Source organism: Melospiza georgiana, chromosome 3 (genome assembly GCF_028018845.1).
Source record: "Melospiza georgiana isolate bMelGeo1 chromosome 3, bMelGeo1.pri, whole genome shotgun sequence".
NCBI classification, from domain to species: domain Eukaryota; kingdom Metazoa; phylum Chordata; class Aves; order Passeriformes; family Passerellidae; genus Melospiza; species Melospiza georgiana.
Genome location: NC_080432.1, coordinates 44,353,509 through 44,369,743, shown reverse-complemented (window position 1 = coordinate 44,369,743; position 16,235 = coordinate 44,353,509). Strand labels below are relative to the sequence as shown.

Genomic DNA, 16,235 nt, shown 5'->3' with positions numbered 1-16,235 from the left:
GGCGGCTGCGCGCCCCGCCCACTGCCGGGGCCCCGCCCCCTCGCCGAGCGCAGCCGAACCCAGCCGAACCGAGCCGAACTCGGCCGAGCCCAGCGGTCGTCGCTCGCTGCCGAGGGCGGCGGAGAGCAGCGCGGTACCGCAGCGCCCGGCCCGGCCCGGCACGGCCCGGGGAGAGCCCGTCCGCGCTTGACACGGGGTAAGGGGCCGCCGGTAAGCGGGTGGGAGCTGGGGCACTGCGGGGCGCGGCGGCCGCGGCTCCTCTAGGCCCGGAGGGTTTTTGCCGGGGGGATGGGGGGGGTCCGCGGTGGCGCCGTGCTGAGGGCGGGCCGGGCCGGACCGGGCCGGGCGCGCGGCCGTTGCGCCGAGCCCGCGGTGGAGGCGGCCGGGCCGGGCCGGGCCGGGCCGGGGGCGCCGCTGCCATCTTGGGGCGGAGCGGGGCGGGGGGCGCGGTGCCCGTGCAGCGGCGTGGGCCGCCCGCCGCCCCAAGGCCGCCCGGGCTTTCCCGCCGTCCCCCGGCCGCCTGTCCTTTGCCGTCCCTCGCCTCGGCTGCTGTTGGGTAACCGGGTTTGTGCATCTCGGGGGTCGCCGGACCCCCGCCCGCGGCGCGCCCGGCTCTTCTGCGGTCGGCCCTTTGTGCGTCGCTCCTGCAGGCACGGCCGTGAAGCAGAGCAGCAGGGCGGCAGGAGGGATGTTCCGAGGGTGGTGGGAGTAGCGCGGAGTTTTCTGATCCTGCCCTGCTTATCCTCCCCTGGAATACTCGACAAAGGCTGTCGGATAGAGCTCATGTCCGTGGCCAGATAGCCAAGCAGTCCCTTTTTGCTCTTGTCTCGGTCGCCAACCGCTCCACATCAGTGAGCCATGTTTTTTTCCTCCTGCTGTAGAGTGCACCCTTTATGTTGCTACCTACTGGAGGGGGCATCACGCCAAAAATCTGCAATGTGGCTGCAGTTACACCGGTGTTCTCAGCAGGTTTGGTAGCTCTCAGCTAGATGGGAGAGCAGGTGTTTTGGCAGTTTGAGGTTCTGGGCACCTCCCTCCCTTGCTCACCTCGATAGTAGAAGTTAGAAACAAAAAGCTTATCAGTGTGTGCTCAGGGTGACTAATTTAGTTGTGTATATCCTAGAGGAGTCCCTTCTCTCCTGGATTTGTCTGTTACTGTGAAAGTGCCTTGCTCCATAGTGTCATTCTCTGGAGGAAGCACACACGGAAGGCCATGGGCTGTGGGGCTGGAGCATCCGATTAGCGGCGGTCACAAAGCTGCCGAAGGGTTGCGTGGCTCAGGCGCCTTTTGGGTGGTGCCGCCGATGCCCACCTGAGTGTGGGACAGAGCCTTTGCAAGTGCATGGCGGGGACCAGTGCCCTCCCCTCCAAACAACCACACTGTACAGCCCCTAATAGCTTTTATTACTCTTAATGCTTCTGAGAGAGACAGAGCTGACTACTCAGCTCTAACTGACTCCAGGAGGACTCCATTCAACCAGAAATAGCAAAGCATTACTTCTAATGACTGCAATTAGCTGGTATCTACTGAGGAAGGCCTTTTTCATCTTGAGCCTTTTAGTAGTAGGAATACGCTATCTTTATGGGGAGAGAAGTCCATTCTGCAGTCTTCACCTGGATACCAAAAGAGCAAAATAAACATGAAAGAACGTGCCTTCGAGGGGATTGGGAAGAGGCTCTGGTTTGACTCATAAGTATGTTTTGTTGCAATAAGTTTGCTCTATTTTTGTCTGTTCCTGTCTTTGGTAACCTTGGAAGGAACTGAAGCTACTGTATTTTCTGGGGGTGTCAGTTTTCATGTCAAGAAGGCATCGCCACGAGGCTTTCCAGTGCTCCATTTTCTTACCCTTTGACCAGAGCATAGTGTAACTGTCCTAAATTGTTATGAAGCCATAAGTTGAGACAAGAAAAGAAAAATCCTGAGTGTACTTTGCTTCTAGTTTCTGTGGGGGGTTAATTTTATTTTTTCTTTCTGGGCTTAAAGTATCCTTGGTTATATTTTTCAGCTTTCTGCAGTAATAAAGTGGGCTAGGAACTTGCTTGGAGGGGTTTTTATATTGTTTACAGAAAATAAATCTTCACAAAATCTCTTCATTCTGGGAACTAGAACTTCCAGAAAATCCCAGGTAGCCTGAGATTTCAACAAAACCTTGAGAGCTGGCAGTGCCCAGGCCCTGTTTTCTGTCTGATGCTGATGACTTTGTGTGAGCCCCCGGTCAGCGGGGACCCGCAGCGTCCTGCCGGCAGCTCCTCTGCCACCCGCCCATCCACACCGGGGGGCAAGCCCAGCCTGCCTCCTCTCCTCCTTTCCTGTCCTGGAGCTCCGAGTGCCCCAGCTCCATCGTGGTGGCAGGGTGAGGCTGTGCTGAAAACCCAAGGGCTGCAGGCAGCACCTCCCGCTCCCACCCAGGGCAGCTGGGACCCGTGTCATCTGACGTGAAGCTGCGCAGCCGTGCGGTGCTTGGGGAGGGAGGAGGCCCTGGGTGTAGGGTACTCCGTGTGTGCTCTTAATTCCAGACAGCGCTGGCTATGGATCCTGTGGCTCATTTGCATATCAAAGCATCTGAGAGCTCTGCCGTGGGTAGGGATGGGCAAGGATGATAAGGCTTGCTGGAGGCTGGGGCTGGATCTTTTCTGTGGCTTTTTGTGGTGCACAGATGAGACAAGATGATGGGAATGTTTGGAAAATGGAGTTTGTATCCGTGTCCTTGAATGACAGATCCATAAAGGCTTTTTTAATCTAGCAGCTGCTTTCCAGAGGGTGGAAGCCAGGCAATTCTTGGTGACAGTTCCTTAGGCTGCTCCTTCCCTGCCTCCTGCTGCCACTGAGAGCTTGCTGGGTAGCCCACAGTGTGGAGCCCTGCAGGTGCACACACACATCCCCCCTCCCCATCATCCAGCAGCTCCTGCAGCAAATGGCCAGTGTGCCAGCCTGCTGCTTGTTCTCCACACAAGGAGGCAGAGGCCCTGCTTGGAGCCTCAAAGCAAAGGGGCAGATTCCTGGCTCTGCAGGGTCTTTCGGGATAGTTGGTGGGGGGCAAAACAGGGAATGGCAGAGCCTTGAATGGGCCATGGCCTCTGAGATACTGAATGAGTCAGAGCTACGTCTGGTCTCAGTAAAGCTGTCTGTTCTTCCTCCTGGCTCTGGAAATGAACCTGGGGACCTTCAAGCTTGTTTGCAGGCTGAGCTGGAAATTGAAATGCAGGTTTCCAGGAAGGGAGAGAGGTGGGGGTCCCTGTGTCCCTCTGCCACTTTGATCTCAGCAAGTGTGCTGCTGGTGCTGATGCTCCAGCCCCAAAGGACCACACCATGGGGGAGGTGGCCTGTCCTGTGTTCATTGTGAGAGTGCCTGCTGCCCAGAACTGCAGTCCTTGTCCTCTTTCCTGTGCCCTGTACAGCTCAGGCTCTTACTGGCATGGACCCCTCACCTTCCTGTCCATAGGGCAAGTTGATTTGTGCAGGACCTGCCTTGAGCACAGCCTTCTCAGAACACACCTTTCTGCCTGCATCCTCATCTGTCAGGAGCATTCTGGCGTGTCCAGGGTAGTGAGCTGGGGGGCTGGCCTGATGCATTGCCTAGAAAGTTGGTTAGAAGGAGAAGAATAAAAATCAAGGAATGAGAAGGAAATGCATCTGTATGTATGCATTCTGCAGCAGAGAAGGTGAGATTCATGAAGTCACTGCCAAGCTTGTAGAGCAAAGCCTTGCGGTATAAAATGGCTTTTCTCTGAGCCTGCAGGCCTGTGGTTGGCACTGCCTTCTCACTTCATGTCCTTCCAGCATGGAGCTGGGTGTCTGCCCTCTGCTCCAAATACAGATTAGCTGCAGGAAGCCTGAGGCTGGCTTGCTCTGAGAGATGGAGAATACTTTCCTCTGCTTCTCTGCACAGTGCTCACTGCCCTTTACAGGACTATGTTTGCATGCTCCCTATGTATTCCTTGCACATGATTGCTAAGCAGTCCTGGAAAGGCTCCCCTTCTCCCCATGGCTCTTGCATGTTGAAATTGACTGCCTGCCATTCTCCCTCTTCTGTTTTCACTTCCCTTCCTTCACTCCTTCTTAAAGCCAGGTTGGGGAATGGAAACAGTTTCCCTGTATCCCAATGCTCTTGTCAGGCCAAGCTCTTGGAGTGGCTACACAGTTTATATGGGCAAAATAGCATCCTGCTGGCATAGCCCCCTACATCTGAGCAAGGTCTCCAGTTCTTGATGTGCTTTGGTCTAACTGTTGGTGCCAGCAGCCTCTCCCCACGTGGTTATTGTGCTGGGAAGAGAGAGAGCTCTTCTTTTATGCATGCTGTTTTTCCCCAGAGAAACTGGCTGTTGGTAGTACAGGTCTGGCTTAAAGCAAGGTTTTGAAGATTTCCATTTCTGTTGGCTGTTTGTGCTGTTGCATTAAAGAAAGGGCTGGATCTCTTAAAGAACTGTGTATTAGAAAGGCAACACATTGCATCAGCACAGGAAAAAGCAGTCACAGGCAGGATTCATGCTGCCTGTTTTCAGTGTGTTCTGCTATTGCTTTTCTGAGCCACCACAGCCATGCTACCTCTGAGCAGCAAGCTGAAAAATCTTGCTGCCTTTCTGTATGTGGAAGAAGGACTGCTGCAGACCTTTCCTGTGTGTCTCTTTGCCCTCACTCCCTGGAAGGACTGTATGCCCCCAGAGCTACCCACATCCCTTCCCTGGGTGTGCTCATCACCTCTGCACCCCTTAATTTTTTCTGCAGAGAAGTTGCTTGCTGTGACACCCCCTTCACAAGCAATACTCTCTCATGTTTCTGTGCAGGTCTCTGTTCCTGGCCTGTTGCAGAGGATCACTCTGCAGACCGCTAGCTGCCACCAGTGATATGACCTCTGGCTCTGATGCCATGTGCTGTTGCCTGTGGGGAGGTGTTGTGCTTTCTCCTGTTGACCTGCATGGAAGAACTGTTCTGCTGAGCTCCCTTAAATCATCCACCTGTCTCCTGATGTGTTGCTGACATGGGTCAGGAGCAGTGTGCTATTCTTACAAGTGCAATTTTGCTCAAGAGCACATTTGGTGGGAGAACTGTGTGCTGGCCTGGCCCTGCTTTTGCCAGATAAACAATGGCCTTTAGGAGACTTTGTTTCAGAACCCTTCAAAGTCAGAGACAATCTTGGCATGATCTTGTACTTAGAGGAAACTCAGATGCCAGCAGGCCTTGTCTTCTGCTTGAAGTAATTATCACATCTGATGATTTCTGCTGGAGGGCAGAGAGCACCTGGCAATGACAGGGGCTGGGGAGGGTCCCTGAAGATGGCCTCAGGATACTTGTGCTGTTGAGACAAAAATTTAGGGCCTTTGGATCCCACGGAAAATCTTAAAAGGGATTCATCCTTCACCTCCCTGTGCTTATGGCCTACAGTCCCTTTATGTGAAGCTGTTGAGTTTTGGAGGCTCTCAGGTGATGCTGGCAGAGCTGACATCAGGCATATACAAGTTGGTTTTCCTGGGCTCTAACTCCATGCTTGAGGCACAGACCTGGAAGCGAATTATTGTTGTGTGTCCGCTGAGGTGTGGTTGCTGCCCAAGGACTCGCTATTACTCACAACACAGAAAAGGCAGCTTGAGTTGGCATTAGTCACAAAGTTATAAATCTGGGAGGAAGGAACTGGGTTTGTGGTGGATGTGAAACTTGGTGTGAACTCCCAGCTATGGCAGAAGGAGCTGATGCAGCTCTTGGATAGAAGGACTTAGCTCCTGCAGGCGTGGAAAAGAGGAACAAATAAAATGTGACAGTAAGAGCTCTGTCTTCACCTTGCACAGAAGATTAGGGGTGATGAGTTAATTTTAAAAACAAATCCAAGGACTAATCAGAATAGGAGACAAGACTGTTTTGGTGAATTAGATGTGGTCATATGGACAAAGCCTTATGAAATTTCCCTGACAGTACTTCCAGACTAAGGCAACTTTTGCATGGTGAGCAGCCACCAGAGAAAACATCTGGTGAAGGGACCATCCAAGGTTTGATCCCTTGAAATACAGGGGAAAGGAATGGGACTACATCCAGCCTGTCTTAATAAGGTAGAATAAACAGTTAGTGTTTATTCTGGTAGGGAGGTGGGAGAATATGCCAGTTCAAAATCACCAGCATCCATTTGACTGGAACGTAGTGCATCAAGTTGGTCAACGCCCCTGCCTCAGAGGATGCCCTCCCTGGTAGGGGAGCGGGGGCGATGGATGGGTGTAATAGGTCTTGGCTTAAGTCAGCCTGTGTCAGTGACCCAAGTAACACATGAGAAAGGAGTAGGAGACGGGAAGCATGCCCCATGTGGATCCTCAACTACTGGTAAAGCTGTATTCAAAAGAGTTTCTGTCTGATAAAGGGACCCTAGCTAGGCAGGCAGGGGAAGATATTGGTATTGCCAGAATTTGAGGATTGAGGATTAGTGCTCTTCTGGGGAGCAGGAAAACACAAGGAAAGCCTTGTGCCAGGCTGTGTAAGGAATGACAGCTCTAAGGTGCAGGAAGCAATTAGTGCTCTCCAAAGCCTTGTGCCAGGCTGCATTAGGAGTGAGCCTCTGAGGTGCAGGAAGCAATTAGTGCTCTCCTGAACAGGGATGAGGTGTTGCTGAAGGGACAGGCTCAGACACAGAGTCAACTCTTGTCTCTTGGAGAAGGATGTGCGCAAACAAGAGACTATCCAGCAAAACAATAGAAATTAAGGTCTTTAGAAATGTGATGTGGGAGGAAGGATGAGAAGAACTGTGAGAAGGGCTGTGTAGCCTGAGTAAGAAAAGGTGGAGGAGGGAGCTTCGTGGTCTTTAAGAATGTACAGCAATGTACATTTTTAGAAAACTGTAGTTGTGATGAAGATGGGGCAGGAAGTCACTTTATCTGTAATTAGGGAGTTCAGACTTGATGGTTCCCTGTAATATCAGTTGGGATAGTGAAGCAGGAATGGAGGCTATATTGAAGGGCTTGTTGGGGAGTTGGGGTGTGTATGTTAGTTTTGGAAGAAATTAGCTAAAAGTCTGTAGATCTGGATGACTTGTAACTGGCTGTACCTCAAGTAAAGAATCTTGAGAGGTGACTGTTAAGGCCCCTTCAAGACTGCCAGTTGTAAGAAACATTTTACACCTGGAAAGGCAGCAATGAGTAGTCCTAAGAATGAGACTCTATTGCCATAGATGATGCTGGGGAGATTGATATTGCAATACACTGTCTAAATCCAGTGTTGGTGCTCGGAAAAGGCTGCTGAAAAATTGAAGAGAATGCAGAAAAGTTACAGTATTAGTCTGAGGTCTGAAGAGATAGATTTGTGGTGAGGAACATAAGGAGATGAATCTGTTTATCTAATCAAGGTGAGGCTTGGTTATCCTGCTTAAGCATAACATATCTTATGACTATGTATCATTAGCTTGGTAGAGTAGAAATGCTAGGCTATGAAGAGTGGCAAAAAAACCTGTGGTGACATGCTGATCCATGCAGCCAACTCTGCCTTCTCCTCTTGTCCATGTGGAGGTCTTTGCCTGTTACTTTTTCAGTGCACCTCTGTTCTCTGGGTTTCTTCTTCTCCTTGCCTGTTGCTCCCTAGTGTCTAAGGCCTTTTGTTGTGACTCCTCCACCTTATGAGGAGATAGCTCCAGTGAAACCAAGAGCTCTCCTGGCCCCAGCTTATGTGGAGTGATGCCCTGACAAACTTACACCCATTCTCTGTGCATGTGCTTCTGGGATTGTTCCCTACCTCTCCTTGTCCCATCCTCTTGTCTGCCTCTGACTGATTTATAGCATCCCTTCTCCTGTGGTGCCCAGCTGCTTTGCCAGACAGGTGCTTGGGAACAGCCAGCACCTAACAGCTCTCCAAACTCAGCACCCTAACTGGTGAAAATGATTAATGAAAGCAAAGATGACCCTTGCCTCTGGTTCCTGGCAGCGCTTTGTCACTTTGAGCTACTAGTTTATTTGGGGTCATTATGCCTGTTTTCAGTCCATAGGTGATGTTTCTTCCTTAGTCCAGTGAACAAACCTCAAAAGGGAGACTGAGTGAAATACTGCAGCAGATGGCTCACTAAAATCTTGCTACATCCACAATTTCCCTTTCACCCACTAACACTGTAATGCTGTTAAAAATAAAAATGATCCAGTGAGCTTGACAGGATGTATCCCTTGTAAATCCCTGCTGCATAGTGCTCCTGGAATCTCATGCTCTCTATCTTCATGTTTTATTACTGCCTGGGGTAGGAGGGGAATTTCAAAGCTAGTAGATAGCTCCTGACTATGGTTTCAAGTCAGGGAAGGCAAATGCTTTGATGTGCTTTAAGCAACAAGGGGGGAAAACCCCCAGCATTTCACCTTTTTATTTTGTTTTCTTCAAAGCTTTGTTCCATTTGATGAGAGCAGAGCTCTGGTTTGTAGGGAATAATGCCAGTAAGCCTTTGTGTTTTCATCTGGGGAGTTGAGTGCTACAGGGTGGAACAGCTGAAGTTGCTCCAGGAGAGTCTTGAGTAGGAGCCATAGCTGAGCTTTCCCCTGGTGGATATGGAGTGAGGGATGCACCTTTGCAAATCAGAGCTTTAAAACCATGGGATGGTGGCAGTATTTGAACGTGGTCTGGGCCATGTCTCTGAGGTGCATTAGGGGTCTCCTCCAAAACACCTGCAGCTTCTGGCCTGCTTGATGTGTAGGACTGCCTGTTTTGACAATTGCTCTGCCAATACATTATTTTAGCATAAAATGTTCCTGCTTCTAAAGTCTGGGTTTATTGCACCACCTTAAAACACCGAGAAGCAGTTTTGCCAGTATAACTGCACCTCCATCAGCAGACTTATGCCTGTGGAGACATGTTGATTGCTTGGGTCTTTGCCTCTGTGTCTGACACAGCTGTGCTTGCAGATGTCTCTGGGGGTGGCTAGATGTGAAAGATCAAATAGAATCTTTAGATGGAGCTTGCAAATCTGGGCAAGAAAAGAGATGGGGTAATTTAAGTAGAGGAGGTGGGCAGTTTTGTTGAGCCTCTTTTCAGAATACATGGGAGTGAGTGGAAATGTGTGTCTGGTAAACAGAGAACAAAGCAGGCTCATTCTGTCATTCTTACCATGCTCCATCCAGCTCCTCCCTGGAGCAGGAATTGGATAGTAGCAGCATTGGCTGTACCAAAAGGAGGGAAATGATGCTTTGAATTTTAGCTTTTATATTTTTCAGATTCTGTGCTGCTTTAGTGTGTAGTTCTGAGCTTTATATTAAAGTGTTAGTAAGCTGTCTTTACAGAGTAGCTAGAGAAAACAATTCCTTTTCTAGCTTAGGACCAAGGACAACCTATACAAGTTTCAGGCCCAAGTGCATAAACAACAATTAACTGAAGAGAGAAAATAAGAAGGATGGGTCTTCATAATCTGAAGCTGTAATTAGACAATTAACTCCAATATACAAATGGACCAAACTTATAAAAGTGTGACACCTCAGGACCAGTTGTCCATTTTGTGACTATTTTGGCCTCATCTTGGGTGTAGCCCTGGCCAGGCTCTTGTACTGCCCAAGGTGTATCCATTGAGGCCTTTTAATAAATACCTACTTTATTCTTTAACTCTGTCTGGCCTCTGTTCTGGGTCAGCCTTCTCAAGGCATCAGGAGAGGCTTTGCTGTTTGAACAACAGCATGTATGTCCTGTCTTGTGTTGTTTGCACTGCATTTCTTGGAGCAAGAAAAGAAATTTTTAAACCTGTTTGGTGAAAGTAAGCTCCAGCCCTTCCAAGCAGTGGTACAGGTAGGGCTGCATGTTGTAGCTGAGTAGGTGTGTGGGCTGGAACTCCCAGCCTAGTCCTGAAAAACTACTGCAGGGTGGTGAGCCTGTCTGGCCTGGGGCAGAGATGCCCACCTGCTCTTCCCTCTGTTTCCTTCTCTTCCCTCTGGTTGTCTTCATCCTGTCAGTCATCCTTATCATCCTCTAATTGCCTTGCAGCCCATTCTAGCATATCAGAGCATCCTTTGACTTGCAAGGAACATTTCTGATTGCAAAACCTGCCCTTTCTACCAACTCCTCCTTTCTGAGCTGGCTCTGGAGACTCCAAGAGCTCTGGGCCAACACCCTCTCCTCATATCCCAGCACCAGCACTTTGCTGCCTTGTTATTCCTGCTCTGCCTTCCCGTTTAGACAGGTGTACATTTTCATACCTTTTTTGCCTGCAGGAGTCTCGTGGCAGGTGGATTTCAGGATAAGAGGGTTTGAGACTCAAACGTGGCTGGAGAGCAGTGGTTTGGTGTTGGGACTTCTGTTTCTTGAGCTGTTTTGTTGGTTTTTTTTATCTGCCTGTACTTCTTAAAGTATGTGTGTTAGAGATGGCAGGACATGAGCAGCTGTCCCGTTGCTTGGTGAGTGAGTGGGCAAAAGAAGGCCCAGGAGGAAGACCTGCTGGTACATTGTTGCTGCCTGCAGTGCTGGGGGAGGAACCTCCCATTGCGTCCCATACTGAGGTACCAAAGCAAATACCAGAGGGAATAGTCAAGATGTGATTTCCACTCTCCTGATCTGGTGGCTGTGAGTGCCAGGTGAAAAGAAAAATGGACAGGCATATGTGCTGTCTCTGTTGACATCCCCCACAGGGCTGGGGACTGGCCTTTCCCTAACATAAAATTGAATCCTACCTCTCCAGGCAGGAGAGAACTAAAGGAGAAAATGTAACTGTGAAGACAGGTGGCAGATAGCAGGAGGAGACACTTAATAGCTGCTTGAGGTGCAGAATGAAGAGCCCATGGATGGGGAGTGGCAGCTGGGGGCACTGGGCAGGGCAGCCTTGCTCCAGCCAAAGGTAGAGGCTGCCTGCAGACAGGAGAGGCTGTGCAGGGGCTGCCGTGGGGTCCTGTGACTCAGGCTAGAGATGGATGGGGAGTGTTTTATTTCCTCTTTCTCAGTTTGTGTGTTAAACTTGCAGCTTGGTGCCACTGCATGCTCCCTGGAGGGCAGAGAGATACCTGGTCCTGGAGAGCCTAAGCACTGACCTGGGATGGAAAATTAAACCAGCAGTGCAAAACTTCACAAGATGCACTGCTGCCCACCTGGGCATCTCACTGTCTGCTTGGAGCTGACCAAGCTGGCAGAGGCAGTGTGAAGCTTTTCTCTTGCAGTTACTCTGTCAAGCAGCTGGGAAACCATCCAATAACCTCTTTGGTTTTAATCCTGTGGCTAATTCCAAGACAGGTGTTGCTCATCCAGGATAAGGGTAAATTCACAAGCCGGAATGGAATAGGGGACAGCAGGGCAGTGACAGCTCCCTGCTGCTTTCCTGGACCTTAGCAATGGGAGCAGAGGTCCATCGCTGCAAGATGTACCTTCACTTCTAATAACTCAACAGGGATGTCAGCTGACTGTAGGGGAGAGTGCAGGCAGCAACAAGTACTAGTGTGCTGCTGGTATGTATCACCTGGAAAGGGGATTGTCTCTCCAGGGGCTGGAAATAGGCTGTGTTATCTCCCTGGGAGGAGCTGTGTGTGATTCTGCTGAACAGAGGCAGGGGGCATATCAGCAGAACACCTGTAGTCATGCAGCTGTTCAGGGTGGGATGCAGAGCACAGGCAGGTTCTCCTGTGCTGTGCATCCATGCTGCCTCACTGCTTCTCTCCAAAGCAGTGTTGGCTCCTCACCCTGTGTCTCGGAGTGGAGGGGATGCCAGAGGCAGGCTGGATGCATGGTTGGTAGCAGCAGGGAGTGAGTCACTGCTGGGGCGGGTGAGTCGGTGCTGGAGGAGCAGGTGGGCAGGGGTGAGGATGGCCAGGAGCTGCTACATGGATGTGTGGGCAGCTGGCATAGAGTGCGCACCCAGCAGTGGGTACAGGGGTGAATCAGGAGGATGAAGGGAGCAAAGGATCATCCTAGGCATGGGCAAGGTTACTGGTGCCTTCACCTCTGGTGGTGCATGCAGTGCAGAAGCCTGCATCCCTGTTGATCTGTGCTGAAGGATGGTACACAAGGGTAAGCTGAGTTGGATGGCTTATAGCCAAAACTTGTTACACAGTTGTCCAGCAGTTCCTGGACCGTATGTGTCACAATGTCCCGTGCTCCAGTCATGCCTCTGGACTCCAGGCCTTGGCTGAACATGCACTAGAAGTCAGCTGAGGCTTTCTGGTAAAGCCCCTGACACCAGCCCTCCCTTGCCTGTTAGGAAAGGTTAAAAACTCAGAAATTGATCCAGCCCCTTAATGTAAATTTGCATTCCAGTCAGCCCGTTTGGGACTGGTAAGTGCAGTGGCATAGAAGACAAATGTGGGGAAGGGAGCCAGGAGGTCCATTATGAGTTTGGTAGGGTGGAAGAGATGTTGGCTATTTGAGGGCAGGAAAGCAATAACTTTCTCCAAGATGGAGAGGAAAATGTGAGGTTCTGAAGATTAGCCTGGCATCATGAGATGGCTGGATGCAGCCAGGAGGGAAAAATGGAAAATGCGGTGGTGGCTCTAGAAAGAGTCAGGGTCTGGCACTGGTTGTTTTGCCTGGAGGGGCTTCAAGAATCTGATCTGCCACCATATGGGTGTGCAGTTCAATAACATTATTTGGGATCTGTTTCCAGCCATCTAGGATGGGACATAGCTTGGCACTGGAGAAAGTCTGCCAAATTCTAGGAGCCCTAGAAGGCACTCATTTCTTTCTGAGCCTTCTCTTGCTCAGGAGCATATTCTTGGACAGTATTCCAGGTTTGAGATGGTGCCTTGGGGAGCTGGGGCTGTAATCCCTTCCCTTCCCCTACCCTGCTTTGAGACCCACGGCGAACCTTGTCATGCTCATCTCTGTCCACAGCTGGAGGCTGGTGTCACTGGTGCCTCAGCAGGCAGATGTCCTTGTAGATCTTCCCAGGGGCACTGAGCAAGTGGAATAGCAGTGACCATCCAGAGCAGGCTGGGCAAGGATGAGCAGTGGGGGTTGCTGGAGGGGTTGTGGTTCCTCTGGAGATGGCCACTGCCTTAAGAGGTCCTGTCAAAGCACTGTAGCAACCAGCAGTGCTTTATTGAGCTTCAAGAAGGTCCCAGGAACTGTCAGAAGGTTTTCAGAGCCTTCATTTTAAATTGGTGCTTCAACACCTGCTGGCACTTAGTGCTTGGAGCGCCTGGAGCAGGCTGCAAGAGGATGCTGGCACACTCCTTTGTGCTGAATCTGATCTCACACTTTCACAGGAAAGTGTTCCCAGAGCTTAGGAGTCTGATGTGAAAGAATAAGTGTGCCCTTGAGTCTCCTTGCATTGGTGAGGGAAGTGCAGGTGATCAGCTGATTCTGCAGCCCCCATCCCTAAGTAGCCCTCCCACGATCCCCTCATCTTCCCATGACAGAAGAAAGTTCCCTTGCTCATGCTTCCTTGACTCATCTCATCCTCCACTTCCAACAGGAGTGTGTTTGGTGTTAGTAAACATCATGTTATAAAGAGGCAACTGATGCTATATTGGGAGGAGTTTTCTGTGGTGAGCACAGGCTTGGTGAGACCTGGGCCTGGAAGCTGTGGGTACAGCTCAGCCATGCAGGGGCATTAGTGACCCCTCAGCAAGGGGCAGCTGTGGATGTGGCTGAGGGGATGCTTCCTGAGCTCCAGCTTTACCTGGCCCAGAGATGCTATCCAGAGCCTCCCACCCCTACCAGCACTCCTCAGCTTCTCACTCCAAGGATGTTGAGCTGCTGGAGCATGTCCAGAGAAGGGCAGTGGAACTGGTGAAGAATCCAGATCACAAATCTAATGAAGAATGGCTGAGGGAGCTGGGAATGTTTAACCTGCAGAAAAGGAGGCTAATGAGGAACACACGTACCTGCCTGAAATGAGGTTGTAGGCAGATGGGGGACAGTGTCTTCTCCCTCCTAACAAGTGGACATGGATAGGACTTAGGACATATCTTTAAGTTGCACCAGAGGAAGTTTAAGTTAGATTTTAGGAAGAATTTCTTCACTGAGTGGTCAGGCATTGGAACTGAGATATGGTGGAAGAGATATGGTGGAATTTCCATCCCTGGAAGAATTCAAAATCCATATGGATGTGCCACCTGGGTACATGGTTTAACAGTGGATGCAGCAGTGCTGGGTTAACAGTTGGACTGGATGATCTTAGAGGTCTTTCCTAACATGAATGATTCTGTGAATCTGTGATATGTAGATTGATATTAGGTAGGTAGGATTGAAAGCAGGTAGGATTCAGGAGAAGGAATGAGATGCAAGTGGCTATGTTGGACTAAACTTAGCTGTGAGGGTCTGCCTCTGTTCCATGTAAGGACTAAAGTAACTGCTGGCTGGCAGCAGTGGAGTAAAACTGGGAACTTGGTAGCTGTCAGCTTCCTTCTATTGAGAGATGGTCCCTGGCTCAGCAGAGGGTGTACAGGCAGCGTCTGTGTGACTCTCAGATGAGCAGGTAACTGCCCTGGCGTGCTTTGCAGTGTCCACTGGGTTGCCGAGTAGAAGGCACCAAGCAAGGGATGTCTCTTTGTTTGCCGAGGAGTCACACATACACATCCCTGTGCCACTTGGAGAGCAGGTGTTGACCCTAAAACAGCCCTGCCGGGGCTGTGGATTCCTGATGAGCTGCAGTAAATGAGGCACACGCCCCGTGTGAGTGCATGAGGTGGAGCCCAGCAGAGATGCATGTGGCAAAGTTGACTGCAGAGCTCCCAGTGTTGGCTCTGACAGGACATGTCCCTGCCACTGAGGCCTGGCAGTCTGTCCCCAGCAGCCAGGGCTGGCACCACAGCCTCAGCAGAGACCCGATTTCTGTATGTGGGGATTCTTGAAGGCTTTGACTGGGATGCCGGTCAAGTGGTATAAGCGGAGGGCAGGGTGCCAGGTGTGAAATTCCAGCCTCCTCACTTAGAGAGCTGTGGCAGGATTCCTGTGGCACATCTTGGGCATGAACAGGTGGGCAGGGCAGCAGCAGTAGCAGGGCTAGCCACCCAGGACAGGAGGCTGCAGGAGTTGCTGCTCTCCTGCAGCCTTGTGCTTTCCTGTTTCAGGCCTGGAGGAGTAAGCGTGGCTGTCAGGTTTGCTCTGGGGGCAGCTGGGCACTGTCCTGGCCTGGGATGTATGTTTCCAGTGCTAGCAGTGTAGGGAGGAGAGGTGATGTACCCTCCTCAGGAGGCTGTGGTTCAAGGAGGAGCTGTGAGTTGGCATGCCTGGATGGACTTAGTTAGGGGACAGCTGACTTTGCAGCTTCCCCCGTACTAAATATGAGGGGGGCTGGGAGAAAGGAGCAGCAGGCTCCCTGGGAGCTCTAGGGAGGGTATGGTGGTGGATTGCAAAGTGCAAACTGAATCTGAAAGCTCTCCAGTTTGGGAGGAGGAGGAGGCTTTGCTTGGTCTGCTGCTCAGGTAAGCTGTGTTGTCTGGCCTTGCTCTGCATTGTCCAGGTTGTGTTTTAAGCCCTGTAAACCTAATGCTGCCTAGGGCTTTCCTGGGCTTCCTCCTCAGAGCTGATTGGGGTGTGTTGGAAGAGGCATCCCAGAACAGCCTGATTGGCATGCAAAATGCAGCAGTGTGGCTACACTTTATCCATTGATAAAAGCAAAATGTGCTGTGAGAGGCTTCTGCCTCATGTATAGTGTGTAGCACGTGTCCTTCCCTGCCATAATCTAAAAAACAAATGTTAAGAAGCCTCCATTATGCATTAATGGAGTTTGTCTCTGCCCTTGGTAGGTTGCCTGCCCCAATAAGAGTGCAGGAAATTCTAGATCCTACAGCTGCTTGGGATTACTCTGAGGGAGTTTGAGTGCTTCAGTGCAGGAGACCTTTTCAAAATGCCCTGTTCGATCAGTGGAGGTAACAAAGGTTGTGTTGTGTGTTTGCATTTGCCAAGAGCTGATTGGCAAGCTGATTGATGTTGATGATCCACAGCAAGTCTGGTAACAAGGTTCAGGTGTTTCCCACTATGTAAAAATGGCACAACTAGCATGTCTTAATGTTTGTTGGTATAAATGGGAAAACTGAAGTTCTCCTTGTAGCGATTGACACTTATCCAAATACTGTGTTTATTTAATTTTTTTTAATTAAAAGATAAAAATAAGCCTTACTTTGCCCTCCCTCTGTGGACAGTTGGGGCACCATGGGAGGCAGCTGTGCCGGAAGGAAACGGGAAGTGAGAGGACAAGCTAGGATGACAGAGTACTGGGATATGTGTTTATTTGGCCACGATGTGACTGAAAGAGAACCCTTTGGCCTGTCAGGCTAAGAATGGAAAGGAGTTGTGTTGCAGAGCAAGGAGGCTGCAGTACCACTGTCCTCTGGCTCTAGCCCTATCTATGCTTGGGTTGCTTGGGCACAATACA

The 16,235-nt window shown here is 50.6% G+C and overlaps 1 protein-coding gene across 2 annotated transcripts in view; it reads left to right on the top strand.

The window, feature by feature from the left end:
- The first annotated feature begins 50 nt into the window (after positions 1-50).
- TMEM63B (transmembrane protein 63B) overlaps positions 51-16,235 on the top strand; it is a 48,776-nt gene continuing 32,591 nt past the window's right edge. The window contains exon 1 of one of the 2 annotated variants that reach the window (XM_058020226.1): positions 51-196. The gene's annotated coding sequence lies outside the window, so the exon portion shown is untranslated. The remainder of the gene's footprint in view (positions 197-16,235) is intronic. The other variant, XM_058020225.1, reaches the window with a different exon arrangement.